Source organism: Capsicum annuum, chromosome 9, assembly GCF_002878395.1.
Source record: "Capsicum annuum cultivar UCD-10X-F1 chromosome 9, UCD10Xv1.1, whole genome shotgun sequence".
Lineage (NCBI taxonomy): Eukaryota > Viridiplantae > Streptophyta > Magnoliopsida > Solanales > Solanaceae > Capsicum > Capsicum annuum.
Window position 1 is genome coordinate 118,471,816 of NC_061119.1, and position 15,055 is coordinate 118,486,870.

Consider the following 15,055-nt stretch of genomic DNA (forward strand, 5'->3'; position numbering starts at 1 on the left):
TCTAGTTATTTTTCCCAGATAGACCTCATATCAGGCTATCATCAGCTCATAGTTAGAGAATGTTACATCCCAAAGACAACTTTTTGTACTCGATATGGTCACTTCGAATTTCTAGTTATGTCCTTTGGTCTTACCAATGCCCCAGCCGCTTTCATGGACTTGATGAACTGTGTGTTCAAGTAGTATTAGACATGTTTGTCATATTCTTCATAGATGATATCTTGGTCTATTCCCGCACAGACTGTAATTATTCCAACCATCTCAAAATTGTTCTTCAAACTCGAGAGATCATAAGCTATTCACCAAATTAAGTAAGTGTGAGTTTTGGCTTAGGTTAGCAGCATTCCTTGGCCATATTATTTCTGGTGATGATATTAGAGTACATCATCAGAAGATCGAAGTGGTAAAAAACTAGCCTCACCCTATCTCTCCATCAGATATTAGGAGTTTCTTGGGTCTGTTTGGCTATTACAGGCGGTTTGTTGAGGGATTTTCTTCTATTTCATCCCCCATGTCCAATTGACTCAGAAAAAGGTCAAGTTTTAGTGGTCAGATCCTTTCGAGAAGAGTTTTTAGGAATTGAAGACTCAACTTACCTTAGCTGCAGTCTTAGCTCTTCCAGATGGTTCATATGGGTGTGTAGTATACTGTGATGCATCCAGAGTAGGTTTGGGTTGTGTCCTCATGCAGCATGGTAAGGGAATAGCCTAGCCTCTAGGAAGTTAAAGCCCCAGGAGAAGAATTATCCTACTCATGATCTTGAGTTAGCAGCCGTAGTATTTGCCATGAAGATTTGGAGGCATTATCTATGCGGAGTTCATGTAGATGTCTTCATAGATCATAAGAGTTTTCAATACGTCTTTTCTTAGAAAGATTTCAATCTTTGTTAGATAAGGTGGTTAGAGCTCTTGAAATATTATAACATGAGTGTTCTTATAATTCGGGCAAGGCCAACATTGTGGCCGATGCTTTAAGTAGACTCTCCATGGGTAGTGATTCTCACATTGAGGAGAGCAAGAAGAAAATAGCTCAGGAAATCCATCAACTTACCAGACTAGGTTTTCACTTAGTGATTCTTCAGAGGGTGGTGTATGTGTTCAAGATAGTTCAGAGTCATCTCTAGTTTCTGAGGTAAAATAAAAGCAAGACAGGGATCCTAGCCTTGTCAAGCTAAAAGAGTTAGTTCAAAATCAGAAAGTAGAGGTTTTCTCCCAAGGGGGAGATAGTGTCATTCGTTGTCAGGGTCGTCTCTCTGTTCCAGGTGTAGATGATTTAAAATAACAAATTCTTGTAGAAACTCATGGTGCACGATACTCTATTCATCCAGGGGCTACTAAGATGTACCACGACCTACGGGAGATCTATTGGCAGAGTGGTATAAAGAGAGATATTGCAGAATTTGTAGCTAAGTTCCCTACATGTCAGCAGGTTAAGATAGAGCATCAAAAACCTTGTGATTCTATGCAGGAGTTCACCATTCCTACTTGGAAGTGGGAAAAAGCAAACATGGACTTCGTGATGGGTTTGCCTCAAACTCGTTATCAGCATGATTCAGTTTGGGTCATTGTAGATAGAATGAGCAAGTCAGCCTATTTCCTTCTAGTCCATACCTCTTATTCAGCCGAGGATTACGCCAAACTCTATATCAGGGAGTTGGTCAGATTACACGGTGTTCCATTATCTATCATCTCAGACAGAGGTACCCAGTTTACCTCTTACTTCTAGAAAGCATTCCAAAAGGGTCTTGGTACCCAAGTTTATCTCAGTACAACTTTTCATCCTCAGATAAATGGTCAAGCAGAAAGGACTATTCAGAATCTTGAAGATATGCTAAGGGCGTATGCAATTGATTTCAAGGGAAGTTGGGATAACCACTTGCCTTTGATTGAGTTTACATACTACAATAGCTATTATTCTAGTATTAAAATGGCTCCGCTTGAAGCTCTCTATGGTAGGAGGTACAGATCTCCAATCGGGTGGTTTGAAGTTAGTGAGGTCTCAATCATAGGGCCTGACTTAGTTTTCGATACCTTAGAGAAAGTCTAGTTAATCAGAGAAAGACTCTGGGCTGCTTAGAGCTGATAGAAGTCGTATGCTGACATTATAAAAAAGGATCTCCAGTTTGAGGTTGATGACTATGTCTATTAAATATCTCTCCCATGAAGGGAGTAAAGCGGTTAGGCAAGAAGGGGAAGCTCAGTCTCCAATATGTCGGTCCTTTCAAGATTCTCAGTCACTTAGGAAAGGTAGATTATGAGCTCTAATTGCCTTCAGATGTCTTTCATGTCTCTTTTCTCAAGAAGTGTATAGGTGATCCATCAGTCATAGTCCCTATTTAGATTATTGACAGTCAAAATAGTCTCTTCTATGAGGAAATTCTGGTCGAAATTCTAGACTATCAGACTCGTAGACTGAGCAACAAAGAAGTACCTCTAGTCAAAGTTCTTTAGCAAAATCAGTACGTTGAGGGAACTACTTAGGAAGCAGAAGCAGACATGCGTACCAAGTATCTCACCTCTTCTCTGCAAATCCAAATCAAGCTCAAGGTAACAGTTCTCCTTAAGCTTATTCAGTTTCCCGTTCAGTATTCTATACAACTTGATATTCAATTCATGCTCATGTTTTATCACAAATCTAGTATCGAGTAGCATTGTATATTCAGTCATGCATTCATGTATCAGTCTAGTGTATAATCATGCATCAAATATGCATTCTCAGTTGAAGAACTCAGTTATCAGAAATCTCAGTTATGCATTTATGAATCAGTTACTCATACATCAGATATGCATATCCAGCATGGTATGTTTAGCTTATCAGTCATGTCCATCATAAGATCATGTTCCAGTAGTGTATTTCTTGTACGTACTCCATTTTATCATCTATCCCTATTTCAATCAGTCTTATTCGAGGATAAATGTATCCAAAGGGGAGATATTGTAATACCCCATATATTTCTAAGCTAGAAAATAAACCATTGTTTATACACATGAAACCTCCTATCCTATGATTTATATTAGAATAAATAAATTAGGATGAGTATCCTAGTGATAATATAGCTTATGAACTGGTAATCATGTTCATAAGAGTCACTTAGAGTAAGCCAAGCTAAGAACTTTTGAATCTACCAAATTTTCGTGTGTGATTTCACATAGGTCATCTTTGAATGAGTATAAATTTGTTTATAGGTGATATTTTGGCATATTTTTACCCTCCAAATTGTATATTATTGAATAAGAATTTTGTCGATACCAAATTCTCCTAAAAAGGACACCCGGTGAAGAAGTTATGGCGATTTAATGTTTCAGCAGCATCATTTCAGTTAGTGGCGCATCGCGCCATAATCCAAAATAGCGTTTGTCAATTTTCAGTGTCTCTCCGTAATTCCACTACATTACGGTGAGTTTCCAGGTCACAAATGGGGGGCAACGCGACATCTCTGTGTTGCGTGGGGGGCCGAAATGTGTAATTTTCATAAAAATTAAATAACACATCTAGAGGGGTATTTGGTCATCTTTCCACCCCTATATATATTCCATAAACATAGAATTAAGATTTTATTTCACCAAAACATACTCTTTCTCTTAAAATCCTCTTAAGGTCAAGCTAATTTCTTCATCAATCAGCAAGAATCTTCCATCTAAGGTATGCGTAGTGTTCATCTATGGATCTATTTTGTTCATAGAGCTCAAGAACCATGTTTTAAATATTATATTGTGATTGTCTTGTTGTGATATGACCATGTACATGTTGATGATTGTTATTTAAGTTTCAAGATGATATCTAAAGGTGTTTTCATGAAGTATATGTGTTCGTTAGTTGAAATCCATGAACTTTATGTGGTTTAAAATGGGGAAATTCATGAAAACAATCCTTAGCTAAAAGAATGCATGCAGTGTTTGATAAAAAGGTCTAAGATGATAGAATTCATGTCCCATGATTTAATAATGCTTATATGACAAGTTCATGCTCTATGCTTTATGATTTCATATGAATTCCACATGATTGATATGCGTCGTTGTTGTGATATAAATTGAGAATGATATTGATGCTATGCAAGTATACACATGTTGTATGAATTTTCCTTCCATACGTAAGATGGTGAGAACTATGCTTAGTGTGAAGTCCTCTACTTATGATATGGTGAATTGTGGACTCCATTTTATGATCAAGTCAGTTATGTGTGTCAGTTTCCTTCCATCGAGTCCTGTGGGTATTAGTACCCAAAAAATATAGCTTTGTTCCTAGATTTATGTCATGTTATCAGGATAATCTCAGTCAATCTCAGTTAATCCATGATCTATAGAACTCAGTCAGTCATGTGACTTAGGAAATCTCATAAATCTCATGATCTCAATAAATTCTCAGATACTAGGACTATTCCATTAGTCAACGTAAGTCAGTTTCTCAGTTCATGTACAGCCAGTTAAATCATGTTCAGTATCTTTAGATGGGAGTAGAAGTTAGCACCGAGTGAACCTAAGGATGGGAACTTACCTGCTAGTTTAGGGTGTGATTCTTAGTAGTCATCCTTGTCTTCCAGAACTACGTAGCCAGTGTAGGTTGAAACATCTTAAACTACTAGATTAGGGTTGATTAGGTGGCTTAACCTGTCAGTTTAGGGTTCCCACCATTCTCATTCGAGTACCTTCTAGCTAAGGGTCACTCAAAGTTGTCCTTACCAGTGGTGTGGTATTGAAACCTTTCCATTCGGGGAAGAGATTAGACCCCAACCTATCTATATGCATTATTGGGGCATGTCAGTGAAGTAACTATCTCACATATTTTTAGTCCCAATCTCAGTAAAAGAACTCAGATAGTTCTTCAGATTTCAGTTTACCAGGACTGTCAATTCAGTTACAGTACGGAACTCAGATAGTTCCATCAGATTCAGGACTGTCAGACACAGTCATCCATGTTATCAAAATTTCAATATCTGTCATGTTAGATAATAGTAAACCATGTATTATCGTAAAGATCCAGATATTATGTATTCATAATTTTAGTTACTATGTATGTATGTTTGTACTCTTATGTTCATATCAGTCAATCAGTTAGCATTGTTCATGCATGTAAATCCTTTTGTACTTGGCCTACCTCACTCGTATACTCAGTACTCCCAGTCGTACTGGTGCATTTGTGCTATGGTGCTTTCTTTCTTGTTACACCATAGGTTCAGAAATAGCATTCTAGTCCCAGAGTTGTAGTGAGTCCTCATCCATTCAAGGATGATATAATTTTATTTCACTCATTATTTCAGTTCAATTTTCCTAGATAGAGTTAGTTGGAGACATGTTCCTTCAACTCCTTATTCAAAAAATATTTTGAGGCTTTCAGATTTAGTTCAGATTTTAGATTTAGCTTTCAGTTGTTTTGGGTATTTTTTACCCTATATGGATGTTATTATTTATCAGGTATTCTATTCAGTTGAACCTTATGACCTATTGTTCATGTTTTTTGCATTCTACAAGTATATTATGAAGAGTACATGTACAGATATAAGTCATGGGTTAGCTTGTGGTCCCTCGGGGTCATAAGCACCGCTTAGCATTTTGGTTCTGCAAATTGGGGTGTTACATTATTCCTCTCTTCCTCGCAAAACCCATGGCGCATCAGGCTGCAAAATCTATAAGTAGGATATAACCAAGCTGATTGAGCCCTACTAGCTTGCGAATGGGCTCTTAGTGCTTTAAACCTACAATAATACTGAGAATGACTGTCACCCAATGACTTTTGATAAGGAACTATAGCGGTAGATTACGAACCAGAATTTCCTCACTTTTCTTAGACCTATTTCAACCATCTTTACCACTCTATAGTTGACCTCCTCCCTGATTCAAATGGCTAAGTTTCTTACTCTGCCTTTCACTGATTTCCACTTTCTTCTTCTTTTCTTCTTCCACTTGTTGCATATACACCACAAGTTTAGAGATGTCCATATCCTTGTTCAACAAGTCATATTTATCTCTAAGATCAACTCATGGAACAACCTGATGTGACATGAAAGAGGTCCTTGTCGTAATGGGAATCCCAAGTCCGACCTGGACCGGAGACCACCCCTATTTCTCAATCTAACCTCCAGTTGCCTTCCCTGAGTTCGCTGAATTTCTAGTACGTCGCAAAATAGTGCAATAGCTCACATAGAGATTCTAGGATAAAATCAAAATCATGACCAACTGAACCGAGTTTAACCATCCCATCAAAGAATTCCAACCACACCAAACCATACCAAAACAAGGGCCATAAACCAGGCCATAAACAAAGATGTTCCAAACAATAATATAATTAATCCCAAAATGAAATAGGATGGACTAACTAAAAATATCGTCCAATGATTTCAGCCCACCAACTTTTTCCAATGCCAAGGCCGACACCTATACCGATACCGTCCATTCCAACCCATAAAAGTACCACAAAGCCTCTAACCAAAAGTGTCATAAAATCTGATTGGCACATTCCCTTAACCATAGCCAAAATCAAAATCTAAAAATAAATTAAAGTTCTTAGAAATATCCATCACATAAAATGGAGCCTTCCAAAAGGATAGAAGCTCACCACTTCACTCCAAATGCATTCCCTAAGTCAATCATTATGTAGGAGGAGTAGAACGGTTGGTTCCTGCATAGCATGGGTGTACAACCGCCAGTAAATAGGTTAACGGGTGAATGTTAGCATGGTCTCAGGATAAAGATAAAATAATGTCATTTATAAAACCAAGTAAAACCATCCATATGAATACAACCATATGTATATATATATAACCATGCTGGGAAAGGGACTGAGTTTAGCATGCCTTTAATAACCTTTACCTGGGATGTATAGGTTTGTCGTGCTAAACCACCCACGAGCTATATGGGTTCAGCTCCATCTTTTAAAAGGGCTCCAGTGCATGTAGACACACGACCAAGGAAGATACCCTTGGGATGACTAGTATATCTCCCAAATATAGGGTGACATCATGCACATGGTCACCACGACCAATCTCATATCGGCAAATATGAGTTTTCAATTTTGGTCCCCTCGGGACCTCCACCTTTCACAACTCTTCTACAAATCCCGCTATTATTGACAAATTAAAACCAATTTTAAAATAACCAAACCATTTTCCATTTATTAACCAAGGTAATTGATATAGTATCGTCATACCAATCCTTACTTGTGAGTATTTTCCATAGCCAACCATTTATAGATTTAAGGGAAATTTCAAGTCCCCTTCCATTTACCATATTTAAAAACTTGGGGAATTCCAAAATCCCCACAAGAATAACCATTAACCATTTACCATTCCTAGATATTTAAACCATGCATTATTTATTTACTAAGTTTAAAAACATGCAAGAGTTCTATTATGATAGTCAATGCAATAAACATATATTTATAAGTATTTTGTGAAACTCAGTGGGGGCATAATATGACAAATACTAATTATAGTTACCATTAAACCATTCCCATGCCATCTAATTATCCAAAGCCACCATTAATGCTTATAAAAGCATAATTAAAACATTGGGAAGCTATAATCAACTATTTAATATCAAAACCCTAAATTTATATTTGAAAAAAAAATTATAAAATAATTAAAATCATGAAAACAATCATAAAACCATGCCTTTAGATAAAATTAACAAAGAATGAAGAGAACATACCATAAACCAAGATGATTATTAAAAGAAATCATCAAGACAAGCCCCAAATCAATCCTCGAGTTAAAACCCTAGTATTTCTTGACAAAAAACTTTTCAAAGAATTTTAGAGTATTTAGAAGAGTTTTTATTTGTTAATGAATGGAATAAAAGGGAAAACAAACTTCAAAGTAAGAAATCATCGGACCTTATTAGGATAAGTGGGGAAATATCTAGAATACCACCACTTAAGTTGCACCAAAATCCCATCACAAGGATACGATTGACCCTCATGAGTTGTACCCTTCCAATAGAATATTACCCTTCAGTTATACCCTAGCATATTCATAGCATCCATCTTCTATTTATTTAAACTAAATATGCCTAAAATTTGGTTACTACTTGCTACTGCTAACAAAATCGCCCCATTTACTTTCCTATAGTTTTTGTGGATTACATTAAGGCTAGTAACAGTAAACGTCTTCCCTGTGGGATCGACCCTAACCTTGTTGGGTTACTATATTTTCAATCGACCACATTCTACTTTTAGTGGAGGCGTAGTTTTGGGCAACATCAAATTTTGGCGTCATTGCCAGGGAATACAGTTTGAACTGTGATTTGAATTAGTTAAGTTCACAAGATTTTAATTTCTATGTTTTTATTTTGGTAAATATCGGTGTATGTCAAACACTAGGAGTAGAGGCAGTCCCTTATTCCCCTTTTATCCAGAACTTGAGAGAATCCTTCAAACAATAAGAAGGATGGCAGAATAAGTTCATAATAAGGTTAAAGATCCCCCACCTTTGGATCCAAATGTGGCACTCCCGCATGGTCAAATTGATCCACAATATATTGCAGAATTACAGACACAACAACTATTATAGCAAGAACACAGGGAAGACAAATAGGCTAGAGCTGCTGCAAAGGCAGGGGTAGCCCAACAACATGGGCTAGTTAGGCCTGGACAGGTTGTTGATCATAGAGTTCAGAGAGGTAGAGCTCTATTTTTGTGAGCATGTTAGCACTTAGACCCATATGAGAATGAAGAACATGAAGATCTACATAATATTGAGCCTACCGAATCAAGAGCCATTGTTACTCCTGTGTTAGCCCGTAATGTTATGTTTTATATCACTAGTGTAATGATATTATTGTTAAATCTGAAGGTAGTATTTTTTGGTTCAACTAAGGATGACATAAACATGTATCATACAATTTTTTGTGGGATCTGCACAAACTATAATACTCTAGGGATTAATTAAGAGGAATTAAGATTAAGGTTGTTCCCATTTTCTTAGATAGGAGAAGCATTTTTAGGAATAGGAAAACTTCCTAGAGGGTCTATCACTACTTGGCATGAGTTGAAGATGAAATTTCTAAACAAGTTTTTCCCTTCTGCACGGTTGTTACAATTGAAGGACAAAATTTACAATTTTAGACAACTACCTGCATATCTATATATGAGGCGTGGTTTCAGTTTAAGAAAAACTTGAGCATGGTACGAAATCATAGAATCAGAGGATCTCACTTGTCTAAGTTCTTCTAAAGATCTTTGAATGAAATCTCAAGAGGTATGATAGATAAAATTTCAGGAGGAGCATTTATGCATCTTCGCTGGGAAGTTGCATAGGAAATATTTGATGTTATTGCAGTTACTAACAAAGGATGTCAAAGTCGAGATTCATAATATAGTGGTGGTACATATGGTATTGTTGCATCAAATGCACATGGAGAAGCAAATGACATAGTAGCTCAGGAGGTTACACAGTTTTGTACAAATATCGGGTTGCTAACAAAATAGTTTGCTTCAATGAGTGCTGAGAAAGTAAAAGTAGTTGGTACACAGGGGATGAAATCCAAACTATTTGAAATTAAATCTAAGGTAGAGGTGAATTTCCTTGATTGTAGGTTAGTGGATTTCTGAGCTTAAGGGCAGGGAAATCAAGGTCGAAACTATTATAATGACAGATATATAGAGAGATAGTGATTGGTGGTGTAACGATAACTATAAGGACAAGAATGACAAGTATATTCCATGAGAAAGTTGAGAAATAGAGTCCAGAAAAGAGACACTCCTTGCAAAGTTGGTCAAAAGGGAAAGAAAGTCAAGAAAACTGCTTAAAGGATATCAAAGCCGATTTGTTAGAATTTTACTAGAAATTTAAGTTACATGCTACAAAAATCAAGCATTTGGAGTAGCATTTTCGCCAGAAGTCAGCAACATTGAATTAGATACAGCCGACACTCTTCAAAGTAATACAGTGGTAAATCCTAAAAATAATAGTCAATGCCATGCCATTACCACTCAGAGTGGTAAGGTTACTACAGATCCACCAGTGCTCATAACTGATGAGTAGAAAAGTGAAGAGAAGATGGTTGATGTAGGGAGAAACAATAAGTAGAATGAAAAAAAAGAAAATAGTCTTGAACCTATGATGAAACCCATTCCAAGACCACATCCTCCTTATCCCTACAGATTTAGAAAACAATAAGAAAAAGGTAAGTATCAGAACTTTCTGTCTATGCTAAATGAATTAAGTGTCAACATACCATTTATTAAGGTATTAGAACAAATGCTAGGTTATGCAAAGTTCATGAAGGATTTTACCACCAAGAAGAGATCAATTAGCTACGAGCCAGTAGATAACATTCATCTTTGCAGTATTGTGGTTACTAAATCTCTGGTAAAGAAAAAGGAGGACCCTAACACTTTCACAATACCATGTACAATAGGGTCTTTCTACTTTACTCGAGTACTATGTGATCATGGGGCTAGAATTAATCTATTGCCTTTTGTTGTATTCAAGAAGTTAGTGTTGGGAGCTCCCATACCAAACACTATGAGACTAGTTATAGTTGATAAAACTGTAAAAAAGCCTGTTGATATCCTTTATGATGTTTTGGTAAAAGTGTCTTCTTTTATATTTTCGACTGATTTTGTTATATTAGAATATGAGGTGGACTTTCAAGTCCATATTATCTTGGGAAGACCATTTTTGGGAATAGTTAGGGCACTGATTGATCTTGAGAAAGGACATCTTATGTTGAGACTTAATAATGAACATGTGATATTTAATGTATGCAAATATATAAAGAAGCTTCATAAATTGAGAGTGGTGTCTATGATTTATGTGTATGGTGAAGAGTCAGATTTATTCCATGATGTTGATGCAGTGACTTTGTGGGATAATGGTTCTGATGCATTTGTTCCTGTTGAAGAACGATTAGGTGTTGAGGCACTTGGAGCTGTGATCATGAATTTTGATTCCTAATATATTGAGAAGTATGAGGAGCTAGTAGGTGAACATCATAGGAGTGGTTATAACTATGCACCAAGAAAGCTAGATTTAGATTTGTAAAATAGGACTACTCCACCAGCTCATCCATCTATTGAATAGAGTTTAAAGCCCTCCCATTTCACTTGAAATATGCATTTTTTGGGGCTAATAACACCTTATTGATTATTGCAGTTGATCTGAGACAGTCAGAAGTAAAATCACTATTATCGGTGTTTTGGAATTTCAAGAGGGAAATTGGCTGGTCCATTATAGATATTATTGGTATTCTACCTGGTTTGTGCACTCTCAAAATTTAGCTTGAATTAGATTATATTCCATCTATTAAACACCAACGTCGACTTAATTCCTATGTAAGAGGTGGTTAAGAAGGAAATCATAAAGTGGTTAGATACTGGTGTGGTATTTTCTATTGCAGATAGCAAGTGGGCTAGCCAGGTTCAATGTATTCCAAAGAAGGGCAGAATAACTATCGTGCCTAATAAGAAGAAAGATCTATTTCTTTTGAGACTAGTCACTTAATGGAGAGTACGTATGGAAATGTTGAATTCTTGGACTCAGAAGGACAACTTTCCAATACCATTCATGGATCAGATGTTGTACAGGTTAGCAGGCAAATGATGGTATTATTTTCTTGATAGGTACTCTAGCTATAATCAAATTACTATCACACTGGAAGAAAAAGAGAAGATCATCTTTACATATCCTTATTGGACCTTCAGATTCAAATGAATGACATTTATGCTATGTAACGCCCCAGCCAAGTTTAAGAGATTCATGATGTCCATTTTTTCTTATATGGTGAAAGAAACCATTGATGTTTTTATGGATGACTTTTCTGTTATGGAGGACTCTTTTGATGAATATCTTAAACACTTGGCAAAATATCTACAGTGGTGTGAAGAATACAATTTGGTACATAATTGGGAAAAGTGTCATTTCATGATTGAAAAAGGAATTGTGTTGGGCACCAAATTTCAAATAGAGGCCTAAAGGTTAATTGAGCAAAAGTAGAGGTGATTGAAAGATTACCTTATCCATTTTTGATAAAGAGAATTCAGAATTTTCTAAGGCATACTGGTTTTTATAGATGATTTATCAAGGACTTCTCGAAGATTTCTCTCTAGAAATAGGTAAGGTTTGATTTTTATGAGGTATGTAAGAAAGATTTTGAAAATATAAAAGAGAAGTAGGTACCAGCTCTAATAATTGTGTATTTGGATTGCTCTTTACCTTTTGAAATTATATGTGATGCCAGTGGATTTGCCTTAGGGGCTGTACTAGGCAAAGGGGAAGAGAAGATTGTTCATCCCATCTACTATGCTAGTAAGGCACTAAACCCTACTAAAAAGAACTATATCATCATGGAGCAAGAGTTATTGGCAGTGGTTTTTTACTTTTGAAAAGATTAGATTTCACTTGATTGGGACAAAGGTGATTGTGCACACCATTAATACAGGATTAAGGTACTTAATAACTAAAAATGATGCAAAACTTAGGCTTATTCGGTGGGTCCTGTTGTTTTAAGTATTTGATTTTGAGGTAAAGGAAAGAAAAGGCATAGAGAATCAAGTTACGGATCACTTGTCTAGATTAGAGGAGGAATCTATAAAGAAGATTACTATGGCTTGGAGATTGATGACAGCTTTACAGATGAGAAAATATTGGCAACTTCCCAAGATTTGATTCCATGGTTTGAAGACTTTGAAAATTACATAGCAAGTGATCTAGTCCTAGAAGATCTTTTATATCAGCAAAGAAAGAAGTTTATGCATGAGGTAAGAAAATTTTTCTTGGATGAACCGTATTTATTTGAGATTTCTGCGGATGGAATCGTTCACAGATGCTTACCTGAGGTAGATATGATGAGCATACTTGAGGTGTGTCATTCATCATCAGTTGGGGGTCATCCTTGAGGGGCCTGCACCAATCATTAAATACTGCAATATGGATACTCTTTTCCTACCATATACGAAGATATTCATAACTATTCGACTGCTTGTGATCAATGCTAACAACAAGGTACTATTACTAGAAGACATAGACTACCTATAACCCCTATCATAGAATTGGATGTGTTTGATATATGGGGCGTAGATTTCATGGGACCTTTTGTTAGTTCGTGTGGCATGAAGTACATGCTTGTAGTTATTGACTATGTGTGGAAGAGAATAGAAGCAATTGAACTTCCTAACAATGAAGCAAGGAGTGCCTTAGCATTTTTGAGAATGAATATTTTTTTCTCGATTTGGTATGCCACGTGCTATTATTAGTGATGGAAAGTAACATTTTTTCAATCATCCATTCAAGAGTCTACTTGGAAAATTTGGAGTAAATCACAAGGTGGCAATACCTTATATTTTGCAGACAAGTGGATAAGTTGTTATATCCAACAAAAAAATCAATTAAATACTGGCAAAGATGGTGAATGCATATCAGACTGATTGGGAAAGAAATTTTCATGATGCATTATGGGCTTACCGTACAGCTTAAAAAACTCCCATAAGTGCTTCACCATATCAACTTTTGTATGGCAAAACTTTCCATTTAATATTGAGCTTGATCATAAGGTGCTATAGGCATTGAAAAAGATGAATTTAGAGTGGAAAGATGCATCCAAATCTAGGTTGAATGGCATAAATGAGTTTAACAAATTTCGGCTCCGGGTATACAAAAGTTCAGCACCTTACAAGGAAAAGATGAAGTTGTATCATGATTAGGGTTGGCAATTTCAGCCCATATTTGTGAAAAGAGTCCATTAATCCATATTTATTGAATGGGATCACTCATATTTCAAATGATTAAATATGAACTTTAACTCATTTTAAAAGCTCATACAAATATGGACAAAATGGGTCAAATATGGGTACCCATTTAAACACAGAGATCACTCACCCATGCTTAACATTTCAATTTTTTTTTCTTTTCTAGTTTCTTTTTTGTCTTTCTTTTTTCCTTTAATTTACTTTTTTGCTTTTTCATTTTTTTCATTTTAAATTCGTTTCTCATAATTTCTCTTTTTCTTTCTCATTTTTCATCTATTTTTTTTATTCTTTTTTCTTTGTATTTTTTTCCGTTTTCCCATATCTCATTCATATTTGATCATTCATATTTGCTTGAGACCTACATGGATTAATTAATTTAAGTTTCTAATTATTCCATTTAGCCTATACAATTTATAGTATTTCGTATCAATTAAATATAATTTATAGTCTCACTCCTTTATTATTATTTTTTCTATCTTTTATTTCTTTTTTTTATTTTCCAATTTTTTTCATTTTTTTATTTCTCTTTCCTTTAATTTACTATTTTTTCTTTCTTTTTCCTTTAATTTACTTTTTATTTAGATTTTTTTCCACTTATTTTTTACTCGTTTCTTACACTTTTTTCTTTCTTCTATTTCATCAATTAAGTGGAGTCCACTTGAGTGTACTTACACAAATTATAAATGTTGGGCGAATTGCGCTTAGGGTAATTTCGTTATCATAAAAAAAAAATAAAACCAAAAATAAAAAAAAAGAAAAAAGAAAAAAGAAGAAGAAAGAGAGGTAGAAGTTAGAGATAGAAGAGATAAAAAAAAGCGTAAAGAAAGAATTGAAGAAAAAAACAACAAAATCAAAAAGAAAAAACTAATGAAAAGGGAGAAAAGGAAAAAGAAATAAAATGATGGTAAATACAAATATACTGAGTGGTTATGATATTTCAGTCATCATCCATAAATTGTACTCGTCTTAATCATGTTCTTCGAAAATAAAAAAAATAAAAAACATAAAATACAATAAAAAAATGAGAAAGAAGTAAAAATAAAACAAAATAAAACATAGATAAAAAGGAGACTAAAAAGGAAAAGAAAAAGAAGTAAAAAGAAAGAGAAGCAAAGGGTAGAGATAGAAGAGACAAAAAAATAAATGAATAAATAAAAAAAATAAAACTAGAGGCTACATAAGGAAGAGAGAAAGAAAAAAACTATAAAGAAAAAAAAAGTCAAGTTGTTATGATATAGAAGTTTTAAGTTTTTGACTTTAGGAGTTAAAGTAGGTTGGAACCATTTTTATCCAATCCATATTTTACCAAATCCATACTTACCCATATCTATATGGGAAGATTGCAATCCAAACCATTTTTGCCCGATCCATATTT